The following is an 11,817-nucleotide window of genomic DNA, read 5'->3' as shown; positions in this document are numbered from 1 at the left end:
TGAGGAATGCAAATCCAAAATGCCATTTTCTAGCGGCGGCCAAATCAAATTTTCCATGAACATGGAATACGCAGTTTTATAATGACAGTAGAATTAAAGGTATGTTTCGATGTTTGTTGGGATTTTTCATGATCTACTGTGTTCTACCAGTTGGGCACCTGCATTTGATACCCATATTGATGGGCTTTGAAAAAACATGGCGCCATTTTATGATGGCGGTCATTTTGGATTTACATTTTTTATAATTTTTCATAGATTTCTGAAAATATGTAATCCGCCATTTTGTAGTGGCCGCCATTTTAGATTTGCATTTTTCATAAATAACTGTATTCTACTAGTCAAGCCCTTTCATTTGATACCCATATTAAAAGGTGTAAATATCTACGGTCCGCAGGGCCAAACGGTACGAAGCCAGCTCACGCCATTGCTTGAGAATCAATCAACACGGATATCGACTAGCTTACAAAACACTTCATACCTCGTCAAGAGTCTGCGGAGAAAGATGACCGCCAGCGCTGACGTACCCACATCCGCTGTGCTGTACTGTCAAACTTGACGTCTTTCGTACCACCATTGCATGACAGTGTTACCAGTAGTTCAAATGTGAGAGAAATGAATCTATTATTGTTAAGCCCAGCATGCACCTTACATCCTTCTTCTTCTCAAAAAAAAAAAAACTATCTCGCGCTACGATAAATAAAATGATTTTAAAAAAAATTAATGCGAGAAACAAATAAATGAAAAATATAATAAATTTCTTTCCGTGTATACTGCCTATGTTCGCCCACAATCCAATCGACGAACAAAATATCGACCTAACATTGGCCGAAATGCTGTGACTTCTCCGTCTTGCCTACACCCAGAAAACAGATTACTAAAATATGCCAAATCTTTTGTGAGGCAAACATTAGTAGAATGTACATATTTTATGTAAATATTAATCAACTGTATGTAAAATCAATGTTAGATGCAATATACATCCCTGCCAATGATTGGTACATTTTACTAAGCGGTATCGGTAACTTTGACGATTGTCATTGCTGGAAACCGTGAAAGAAATGTAAACAGAACATTATTAACCTAATTGTCTAGCTGATAATTGAGTTGAGCGGAACTACTTTTCGATATTGTTTCTCCACAGAAAAAGGTTGAATTTACCCAGACAGGTGAGTGACGTTCTTGAAAATTAATTCAATTTATGTTCTTTAATCAACATTGATACATATTGGACAGCCAAATAATGATCCATGCTCATCTGTTGCGGGAGAAAGTGAAGACATTACTTCAATAATGAGGAATCTGGGTAATTCGAGACACTAAAACGAGCCTAGTTGAGCTCTAATTCCACCGCTATATTGTCGGATTTGGTCAAGGGCAACTTCATAAACTATTTTCCGACGATTGTGATCGGTGGTTCGATCAATTGGATGTTTTCGAAATCGTCAAAACGAAGGTTCCGTTTCCACTGACGCTGCGCTTCAACTCAATTTTGAAAAGGGGCATAGAACTGGCTCTTTGATGTAGTCTATCGTAGCTGTTTGTAGTAATCATTCTGTATTTGTAGCCGAGAATCAAACTCAATTGATGCAGGATCAGATATTGGACGCTGCAATGGCCATGCCTCGAGTTAATGTGCATTGTAATGTGGTTTATACCGCATTTAGATAGTTCAACAAATGACTAAAATTGCATACAATAGTTCAAAAATTACTGTTATACTGGCTGGTTTTACATTTGTTTACTAATGTTATCGCCTAATATGTACGAATAAAGTGCGCTGCACATACAACGTCCCGTCACTGTGAAGTCAACGTGAAGGAATGAAATGTCAAATATTCTCCCATGGAAATCGTATGGTAACATTCACATACATCATCACCGGAAATTGTGACGTCGGCAGAATAAGTCCAAGAGAATATTTGACGGTGACGGTGATGTTGTATATGTAGCGCACTTAATTCATATCGCAAAAATCAACTAATCATTGGTAATATTTACCCAAAAATCGTCATATATACCAATTTTTCCTAAGAGTGTATAGTTCATTGGTCGAAAATACGGAATAATTAAAAAACCAAATGGTATCACTGGTAGTCCGCTAAACTGTCATCTCAAACAAAAACAAATGGACCATATAACTGGTGATTAAGGAAACTGTTATCGCTTTTTCTTTCATTAATTATTTCATTTTCTTTCAGACTATGATGTGAAAACATCTGGAAACTAGCCGGAAGATGATTTCCCCCATTACCAGTCGCCAAACAACAAGAACAACAGTGCAGATTTTCACCGTTGTCACAGGAGCCAACAACATCTGCAATTCCAATCAGCAGTATCCTCCAAACCCATGCCGGAGACAGCAAGAACAGCGGCAACAGCAGAATCGAATCCTCGGGCACAAATGTGTATCAAGGAAATAAAAACTATCAACGCAGGAGGTATTTATCAACGAGCTCAGCTGGACTCGAATCGTCAATCCGGAAACCCCGGATTTAAAAATTTCGCTGTATTGTGGTTATTTGTATATCACAAACACATATTGTTTTGTAATACGTATTTTTTCGAGTAATAAAATGACTAAAATTGATTATGTATTTTCCTTTTAATATTTCATTTCATTTTAATAACAAACCAATACAAACAAGCAGCAAGCAGTGCTGGAAGCAGCGCTGCAAGCAGGTCGACGCCTTGCACATGTTGGCGAAAAAGTGGCGTCAAGTTGTTCGATGAATGCATATGAATGGTCGATAACTCGATTGCAAGGTGGCAGCATTTGAGGTCGATTGTTGACATTTCATCGACCCGATCTTGGCAGGCAAAACGGAATGTGGGCGCCCACAATCCAATCGACGAAAAAAACATCGACCTAACAACGACCGTAACGCTGTTACCTATTCACGATGACGACGATTAGGTATCGACATCTGGATACGGCATTAGTTTGTATGAGGCAAACTATTCTCTATCATATTAGTCGGCCCGAATCAGTTTATATTTGCTAAAATTTGTATGAAATTTTTTTCTTGGCATAATTTTTTCTACTTAAAGTACGTTGTCATGACCCTAATTTGAATTATTTTCTATAGACGTTCAGATATTCTCAAAAAAACTTGTCATTATAATATAAAATTATCTCAAAACATATTTTTTATTACGTTTTTTCACCACTTGCAGGCAATGGTGATTTTCACTTACATAGAGTACTAATTTGATTAAGGAAAAATCATGTTCATTCATAATTTTCATTTTAAAAGTGTATTGATTCCTTCTGCAAATCCATACTGTCATGCCTATTCCCCAATATCGTCAACGCGGATAGTTCGTTAGTCGAAAATACTGAATAATTAAACAAACCAAATGGCATCACTGGTGGTTCTTTTTTCCACTCCGCTAAACTGTCATCTCAAACAAAAACAAATGGATCATACAACTGGTGAGTATGAAATATATTTCGGCTTTTTAATTATTAATTATTTTATCTTGTCTTATCAGCTATGAATTGATAATTTCTCCCATCACCACAGTGCGGATTTCCACTTCTATCACAGCAGCCAACAACATCCGTTTTCCTGCAGCAGTAACCTCCAACCCCTGTTGGCAATGCCGGGGGACAGCATCAACAGCAGCAGCAGCAGAATTTGACCATGGTATGGTATTGCGAAGAACTTTCCCCATTAGAGGTTCCGTGCTTCGCGCACATTCAAAAATCCTCTTCAGACACGAAAACTCAACGACAAGGAGGTATTTATCAACTTGCTCAGCTGAATTACCACCCGGAGGAACCCGAATGCACTGATTCCGTTGTATAGTAGAATGAAAATAGGCGAGGTAAGCGAACGTAATCGCATGATATTTTAATGTTCGCATTTTTATCCGGATCATACAACTGGTGAGTAGGGAATTCATTTCTGCTTTTCACTTACTAATCATTTTATTTTGTTTCAGCTATGAATACATCCGACTCAATCAATCGGCGAGTGAGAAAGATGATTTCCCTCATCACCACTTGCTTATTTCCACTTCTGTCACGCCAGCCAACAGCATCAGCTTTCCCGCAGCAGTATCCTTTAAGTCCAGGGTGCTATTCCGGGGAACAGCATCAACAGTAACAGCAGCAGGACCTGACCATCGATAGTATTTCGAGCAATTTTCCCCATCGGAGATCCCGTGCTTCACGCACATTGAAGAATCCTCCTCAGCCACATATCTGTGTCATCAAGGGCAAGGAGGTATTCATCAATGTACTCAGTCGGATTTGAATCGTCAATCCAGACAACCCGGATGCACCGATTCCATTATATACCTTATTTTTATTATACATAGATTTTTATTATTTTTTTTCAATAAAATGATTAAAATCGATCAATGTATTTCCTTTTCATTTTCAATAACAAACCAATACAAACAAGCAGCGCTGCAAGCAGGTCGACGCCTTGCACATGTTGGCGAAAAAGTGGCGTCAAGTTGTTCGATGAATGCATATGAAAGGTCGATAACTCGATTGCAAGGTGGCAGCATCTGAGGTCGATTGTTGACATTTCATCGACCCGATCTTGGCAGGCAAAATGGAATGTGGGTAGTTTCACGGAGCGTGTTGGGTGATTCCTCGGTTTTGGAGCCACACATTTGTGCGATGAAATCGATATCATATCAAATTGGCTGATATCATTGATTATGTAGGGGTCGATACGAGAAGGATTTGCAATATTTCTTGCGCAAATCACCCCATTCATCGTTTACTTAGTTGTAAAAAATTAAAGTTACAATACTTATAACAAGCCATTCCTCGTAATATACATAGCATATTGTAAAATGATGATTTTCTAACCTTTTCAGCGTGGAAAGAATACAGGAAACCGGGAAATTTGAAGATAAATTTTGATTTTTCTAGAAAATTTGAACGAATTTCATATCAAAAAAACAAAACATCCTCTTTTTACTCGCTGCGCCATCTGGTTGTAAATCGAACGAAAAATCGTCAATATAAAATGAAATTTTGGCCCTGATTCTCGAATACACTTCACGGTGGAAACGAAATGAACGGCACGCCATTGAACTACGTTTTACGAGTTAGTGAAGTGCTAAGTGGTGCGGACTCAATCCACTTCATTATCAAGCAAATTCTTGCATGTTTTCAAGCGATTTCTTGCAATAAATTCTCAGACCACCAGAGATGCCAGATTTACAAATATGTTTGTAAATTTACAGACATATCTGTAAAACATTCATCACATCTATTCATCACATCAAAAATATTTGACTCACCATATGACATTTTTCCATAGTTTTAATACAGAAAAGTTATTATATTTAGTATATATCAATACACATGACGTTAGACTAGCGATACTCAACCTGCGGCCCGGCAGTCCTTCTTGTTGGCCCATCTGGTGTGTATGATGTTTGGAACTCATACACATAAGTACTTTTGCCTTGACATCATTGCAGACGAAAAAGAGGATACGGTTATTCACAATTAATGAACAATTGCATTCTCTGCAGGTAAGGAAAAATCTTGAACGAAAATTGTCTCTGATAATTATTTTCTGTTCTAGACAAGATTGTTTTGCTGAAATGCAAGGAGATTTATTGAAAAATAGTGAAGTTAGGGTCAGGACTATGCAACCTATGTATTTAAACAACATCGAATAAAAATTTTCAACAACTTACATTTGCTTTCGGGTCTGCTTATGACGAAATATGGGTTACTGTTCGATATTGTTACGACAGACATGGTTCATGGCCGTGTGGTGGTCTAAAACTTGTATAGCCTTGCATGGCGGATGGAAAATATACACTGCATTTTTTTTAAATAAAAACGACAAGACCGCAAGCCTTGGTGGATGTCCAATATATCAACGGAGAAATACTGTGTTTTATAAAAATTAACAACGCGTATGTTTGTGTATGTATGTGTAGATCGTTGAAACATTTAAACACACTTACAGCACATAAGTTATTAAGTGGTCCGAAAAATCATTTTTTTCCACTTTTTCTCAAAAATGACAAATGAAAATTAATAACATTTGAATCACTGAATCGATTTAGATGATCGACATATAAAATTGACCTAGCCTTTTATAAAAAAATATTTAACTTGCGAAAAACATAATTATATTTTAGTAATTATTGATTGTAGTCGTTTTTTATTTTTTTTATGACTTTGGACTAGAGGGCGCTATATATTTTTATATTTTTTCTTGAAAGCTGAGGATTTTTTACACAACATATCTCGATATGAGGGTTGCTATTTTTTCGTTTTTTAGATATGATTTTAAAAAAAATCATTTTTCCCCATTTGTCCAAAAATAACTTTCTGCAAAAAATCATAACATTTGAACTACTGAACCGATTTAGATGATCGATATATTAAATTGAAGCCAATAAGCAAAACTCACACTTGCGGGAAGACTGGATTCTAGTAGCATAGGTCTAGTTTATTTTTTTTTTTTTTTAATTCGTTTATTTTTACAGGCTCAGTTACTTAAGTTTAAAGGAGCCGAATTCTTAAATATAATTTTAAAACTATATATATAAACAATTTTCTTACATCTATGGTTAGTAAGGTGGAAAACCGATTACTCGCGGTGTACTCGAGTTTAGGAGGGTGACATATTTTTAGGAGAAGGATGGGATATAAGGAAATTGTAACAATGTTGATGAACACTCAATTTATAAATCTATTCGTATATCTATAGTGTATTTACATTTCAACTTATTCTACTATTTATAGCAAGGGGACGAATTACCCGCAAAGGAAGGAAAGGAGGGTATAAGGATGTAGGGGCAATCACACACGAAGATCTACAGCTTTAAGGAAAACATATATATGAGACATGTAATCAAGGTCTAACCGAGCCAACACATCTCTCACCGGCACATTGGGCTGTCTTCCTCGGGCCCGAAGGGAGTTTTTTAAATTCGATCTGGCGACCAGATACACCTCGCACGACCAAACAATGTGCTCGATGTCGTGATAACCTTGGCCACAAACGCAGAGATTGCTGCTGGCAAGATTGAAACGGAAGAGTAGTGCATCTAACGAACAGTGATTGGACATGAGTCGGGAGAAGGTGCGAATAAAGTCCCGACTCAAGTCCAGACTTTTGAACCACGGTTTGAGGCTAACCTTAGGGATAATCGAGTGAAACCACCGGCCCAATTCATCTTCATTCCACTTGCGTTGCCAGTTAGCGATGGTATTTTTGCGGACTAAAGAATAAAATTCATTGAAGGCGATTTGACGCTGATAAATATCGCCTTCAATTGCACCTACCTTTGCTAATGAGTCAGCCCTCTCATTACCCGGAATGGAGCAATGTGAAGGGACCCAGATAAAGGTAATGACATAACAGCGTCTGGATAAAGCACTCAAAATTTCTCGTATTCTCTCAAGGAAGTACGGCGAGTGCTTTTCCGGCCTCACTGAACGGATAGCTTCGACAGAGCTAAGACTATCCGTTACAATGTAATAGTGTTCAACAGGTCGTGAGGCGACGCTGTCCAGCGCCCAATGAATTGCTGCCAATTCAGCAATATACACTGAGCAAGGATTCTGAAGACTGTGTGAGGTGCTAAAAAATTCGTTGAACACTCCAAATCCTGTGGACTCGTTTATAGTGGACCCATCAGTAAAGTACATATTATCACAATTGATACCCCCATACTTTTCATCGAAGATCGTTGGAGCGATCCTCGATCGTTGGTAATCTGAATATCCATGGATATCTTGCTTCATGGACAGATCAAAATGCACAGAGGAATTGATGTAGTCAGGGAAACAAACACGGTTGGGAATATACGAAGAAGGATCAACCTGCATGGAGATGAATTCATGATATGAACTCATGAATCCGGAGTGAAAATTTAGCTCGATCAGCTGCTCAAAATTTCCGATCACCAATGGGTTCATGACCTTACACCGGATGAAGAACCGAAGAGATAATAAATTGAAGCGATCTTTTAGTGGGAGTAGGCCTGCCAAAACCTCGAGACTCATGGTATGCGTTGAGGGCATACATCCCAACGCAATACGGAGACAAAGATACTGAATTCGCTCGAGTTTAATGAGGTGTGTTTTGGCAGCTGATTGAAAACAGAAACTGCCATACTCCATCACTGAGAGAATAGTTGATCGATACAACATTATAAGATCTTCTGGGTGGGCTCCCCACCAGGTGCCGGTAATTGTACGGAGAAAGTTTATTCTTTGTTGGCATTTTTTACTCAGATACCTAATATGGGCCCCCCAAGTACATTTGGAGTCGAACCAGACCCCAAGATACTTGAATGACATAGCATGAGTGATCGGTTTACCCAAAAGTTGAAGCTTTGGTTTTGCTGGTCTATGCTTCCTAGAAAAAACCACCATCTCTGTTTTCTCCGTGGAGAATTCGATCCCTAGCCCAATGGCCCAGGTTGAAAAATTGTTCAAAGTATCTTGTAAGGGTCCTTGCAGGTCGGATTCGTTTGGTCCTACGACAGACACCACTCCATCATCTGCAAGTTGTCTTAGGCTGCAATTTTGTGTAAGACAATTGTCGATGTCGCTTACATAGAAGTTGTACAAAAGGGGGCTTAAACATGAGCCCTGGGGGAGGCCCATGTAAGAGACCCGACTTACTGCCGAATCTCCGTGAGAAAAGTTCAAATGTTTCTCACAAAGCAAGTTATATAACATATTATTCAATAGAGGCGGCAGACCCCGAGAGTGTAATTTGTCCGACAAAACCTCTATTGAAACAGAATCGAAGGCCCCCTTTATGTCCAAGAATACTGAAGCCATTTGTTTTTTTTCGGCGTAAGCCATTTGAATTTCTGAAGAAAGCAACGCAAGACAATCATTCGTCCCCTTGCCCCTGCGGAACCCATATTGTGTATCTGAGAGTAGGCCATTCGTTTCAACCCATCGATCAAGGCGAAACAAGATCACTTTCTCCAACAATTTCCGTATACAAGACATCATTGCTATTGGGCGGTACGAATTGAAGTCGGACGCGGGTTTTCCGGGTTTTTGAATAGCTATAACTCGTACTTGTCTCCAATCATCTGGAACAATATTATTCTCCAGAAACCGATTGAATAAATTCAACAAGCGATGTTTCGCCACATCAGGGAGGTTTTTCAGCAAGTTGAACTTAATTCTATCCGATCCCGGAGCAGAATTGTTACATGAAAGGAGAGCAAGAGAGAATTCTACCATCGAAAACTCGGAATCAAGATCGCACCTATCTTGTGGTATATCTCGAACAATTTTTTGCACAGGAGCGGAATCAGGACAAACCTTCCGTGCAAAATTAAAAATCCATCGATGTGAATATTCTTCGCTTTCATTCGTTGAAGAGCGATTTCTCATGTTTCGAGCCACTTTCCATAATTTTTTCATTGACCTTTCTCGTGACAAACCTCCCACGAAATTTCGCCAATAAGCACGTTTTTCCCTTTGATTAAGTTTTTAAATTGATCTTCAAGGGCTAAATACGTTTGAAAATTTTCAGGGGTTCCACGTTTCCGAAAAGCTTTAAATGCATTCGATTTTTCTACATAAAGCTTGGAACATTGGCTATCCCACCATAGATTGGGACGCCTTCGGGAAATGGTGGAACCTGGGATGGGTTTCGTTTGAGCGCGAACCGCGCTGTCATATATCAAACGAGAAAGGAAGTTATACTCCTCCAATGGAGGTAAACCATCTCTGGAATTGATGGCTAGAGCAATCGCGTCCGCATATTTTTTCCAGTCAATGTGTCTTGTGAGGTCATATGCCATGTTTATAGATTCAGAAGAATTCGACCCAATGGTGATGGAAATTTTGATTGGCAAGTGATCACTACCGTTGGGGTCCTGGATTACATTCCACTTGCAATCTAACGATAGTGAATTCGAGCAAAGCGAGAGGTCAAGAGCACTTGGGTTAGCAGGAGGTTTAGGTACACGTGTTGTTTCCCCAGTGTTCAAAACGGTCATATTGAAGCTGTTACAAAAGTCATATATCAACAATGAACGACTGTCGTCGTACTGTTCCCCCCAGGCAGTTCCGTGAGAGTTGAAGTCTCCCAAGATCAATCGTGGCTCAGGAAGGAGTGAGCACATGTCATCAAGTTGTTTGCGGCTAACCGCAGCTCTCGGAGGCCAATACAAGCTGACAATACAGAGGTCTTTGCCTCTGATGTTTGCATGACAAGCAACAGCTTCGATCCCTCCAATAGGTGGAAGGTCAATTCTAAAAAATGAGTGGCACTTATTGATCCCCAAAAGCACCCCTCCGTATCTATCATCACGGTCCAAGCGTATAATATTAAAATCGTGGAAAGAGATATCATCTCGCGAAGAAAGCCAAGTTTCGGACAGAGCAAAAACATCACAATTGTAGTTATGAATTAAAATTTTGAATGTATCCAATTTAGGGATAAGACTACGACAATTCCATTGTAAAACAGTGATATCTCCGACCTCTCTATTTGAATTAGACATCAAGAGAGATAATCATTGCAAGGAGGGGCCATGTTTGCATCAATTGTTGCAAAATTGTCTTTAATACTGGAAGCATTGAGATGACAAGGGTTCTGATGGAGTCGGAAACATTAAAACACTTGAAGATTTGGTCCAAAAGGTCAGACAACTTTATAAATCCCGATTGGGAAGTTGAACTGGACGGAAAAACAGGGAAAGTTGGGGTTTTTGATGTCCCCTCGAGTGCTGGGCCATTCGAAGGTGAATTGTTCCCACGGAAACCAGGAGGAACCTGATTTTGCTTATCCGCTGCACTCGATTTTTTAGGCATGCTAACAGGGGGTATAACCGGAGGGGCTTGTCCTTGAACTTTGGGAGTGGTCACATTTTTGCGCCGGGGATTCCCTTGGAAAATGAACGGTGTGCCCCCGTTAGCTGTGTCCGCTTCTATTTCGTCAACGGGCAACGTGGCGAAGACATTTTGTGTGTTGATTGGTTGTTGTTGTTGGGCCAGTGGAGAAGCGCCCTTTAAAATATCCGCAAAAGTGCGTTTCGAGCGTTCCTTCAAAGAGCGCTTCTGTTTCTCCCAGCGACTCTTGTAATTTTCACAAACTGAGAGCTCGTGTGGGGATCCCCCGCAATATGGACATTTATGCTCAGTCGCACTGCAGGATTTCCCCTCATGTTGCTCTCCGCAAGTGGCACAGCGCTCCTTGTTGGCATAATAATCCGAAGTGTGACCAACTGACTTGCATTTGTTGCAAGTCATGGGCTTTGGCACGAAGAGTCGCACAGGTAGTCTTTATTTGTCCACCATAACGTAGTCAGGGAGGGCGGCACCAGCAAAGGTGACTCGAAACGAGTCGGACGGCGTAAATTTAGTTTGGTCCCCATCATGGGAAAGTTTCCCGAGTTGGCGACAGTCCAAGATTTTCACTTCCATTGAGGGGAGCTTCTTGAACTTGCCTTTTCCTTCTGCTTTTATTTGTTCGCTCGTCAGACCCGTTTCAGTTATCACCCCCTCAATTTCTACGTTATGGGAGGGTATAAATGTTCGATATTCGAGAGTGAAATGTTGATCAGCAACAATCTCGTTTGCGTGTTTCCGTTCATTCACGACAACTCGCAATTTGTTCGGTCTAACCCTGCGAATTTCAGATACAGAAGTGTATCTGGCCAGATCTTTCATGATCTGAATCACGTTAAGGTTTTTTCCTTTCGGTTTTGGCCGGAGGAAAACAACCCAAGGGCCAGTTCCAGGTGCATCTTCTGGATAAACTCTGACACGTGGAGCGGAGACAACAGAGGGGGAAGACGAGGACGAGGACGAGGATGAGGATGAGGACGAGGACGAGGATTGGGTTG

The 11,817-nt window shown here is 40.0% G+C and overlaps 2 long non-coding RNA genes across 2 annotated transcripts; both read left to right on the top strand.

Moving 5' to 3' along the window:
* Positions 1–869: 869 nt before the first annotated feature.
* Positions 870–2,587, top strand: LOC129762726 (uncharacterized). The gene is made up of 3 exons (XR_008740712.1): positions 870–1,166; positions 1,234–2,141; positions 2,199–2,587. It is a non-coding gene; the product is annotated as an uncharacterized LOC129762726 (long non-coding RNA).
* Positions 2,588–3,290: 703 nt separating this feature from the next.
* On the top strand, positions 3,291–4,362 carry LOC129762630 (uncharacterized). Its single transcript, XR_008740688.1, has 3 exons — positions 3,291–3,433; positions 3,493–3,889; positions 3,946–4,362. It is a non-coding gene; the product is annotated as an uncharacterized LOC129762630 (long non-coding RNA).
* The last annotated feature ends 7,455 nt before the right edge of the window (positions 4,363–11,817 follow it).

This window comes from Toxorhynchites rutilus, chromosome 1 (genome assembly GCF_029784135.1).
Source record: "Toxorhynchites rutilus septentrionalis strain SRP chromosome 1, ASM2978413v1, whole genome shotgun sequence".
NCBI classification, from domain to species: Eukaryota; Metazoa; Arthropoda; class Insecta; order Diptera; family Culicidae; genus Toxorhynchites; species Toxorhynchites rutilus.
This window is presented reverse-complemented; position numbering and strand designations above follow the sequence as displayed.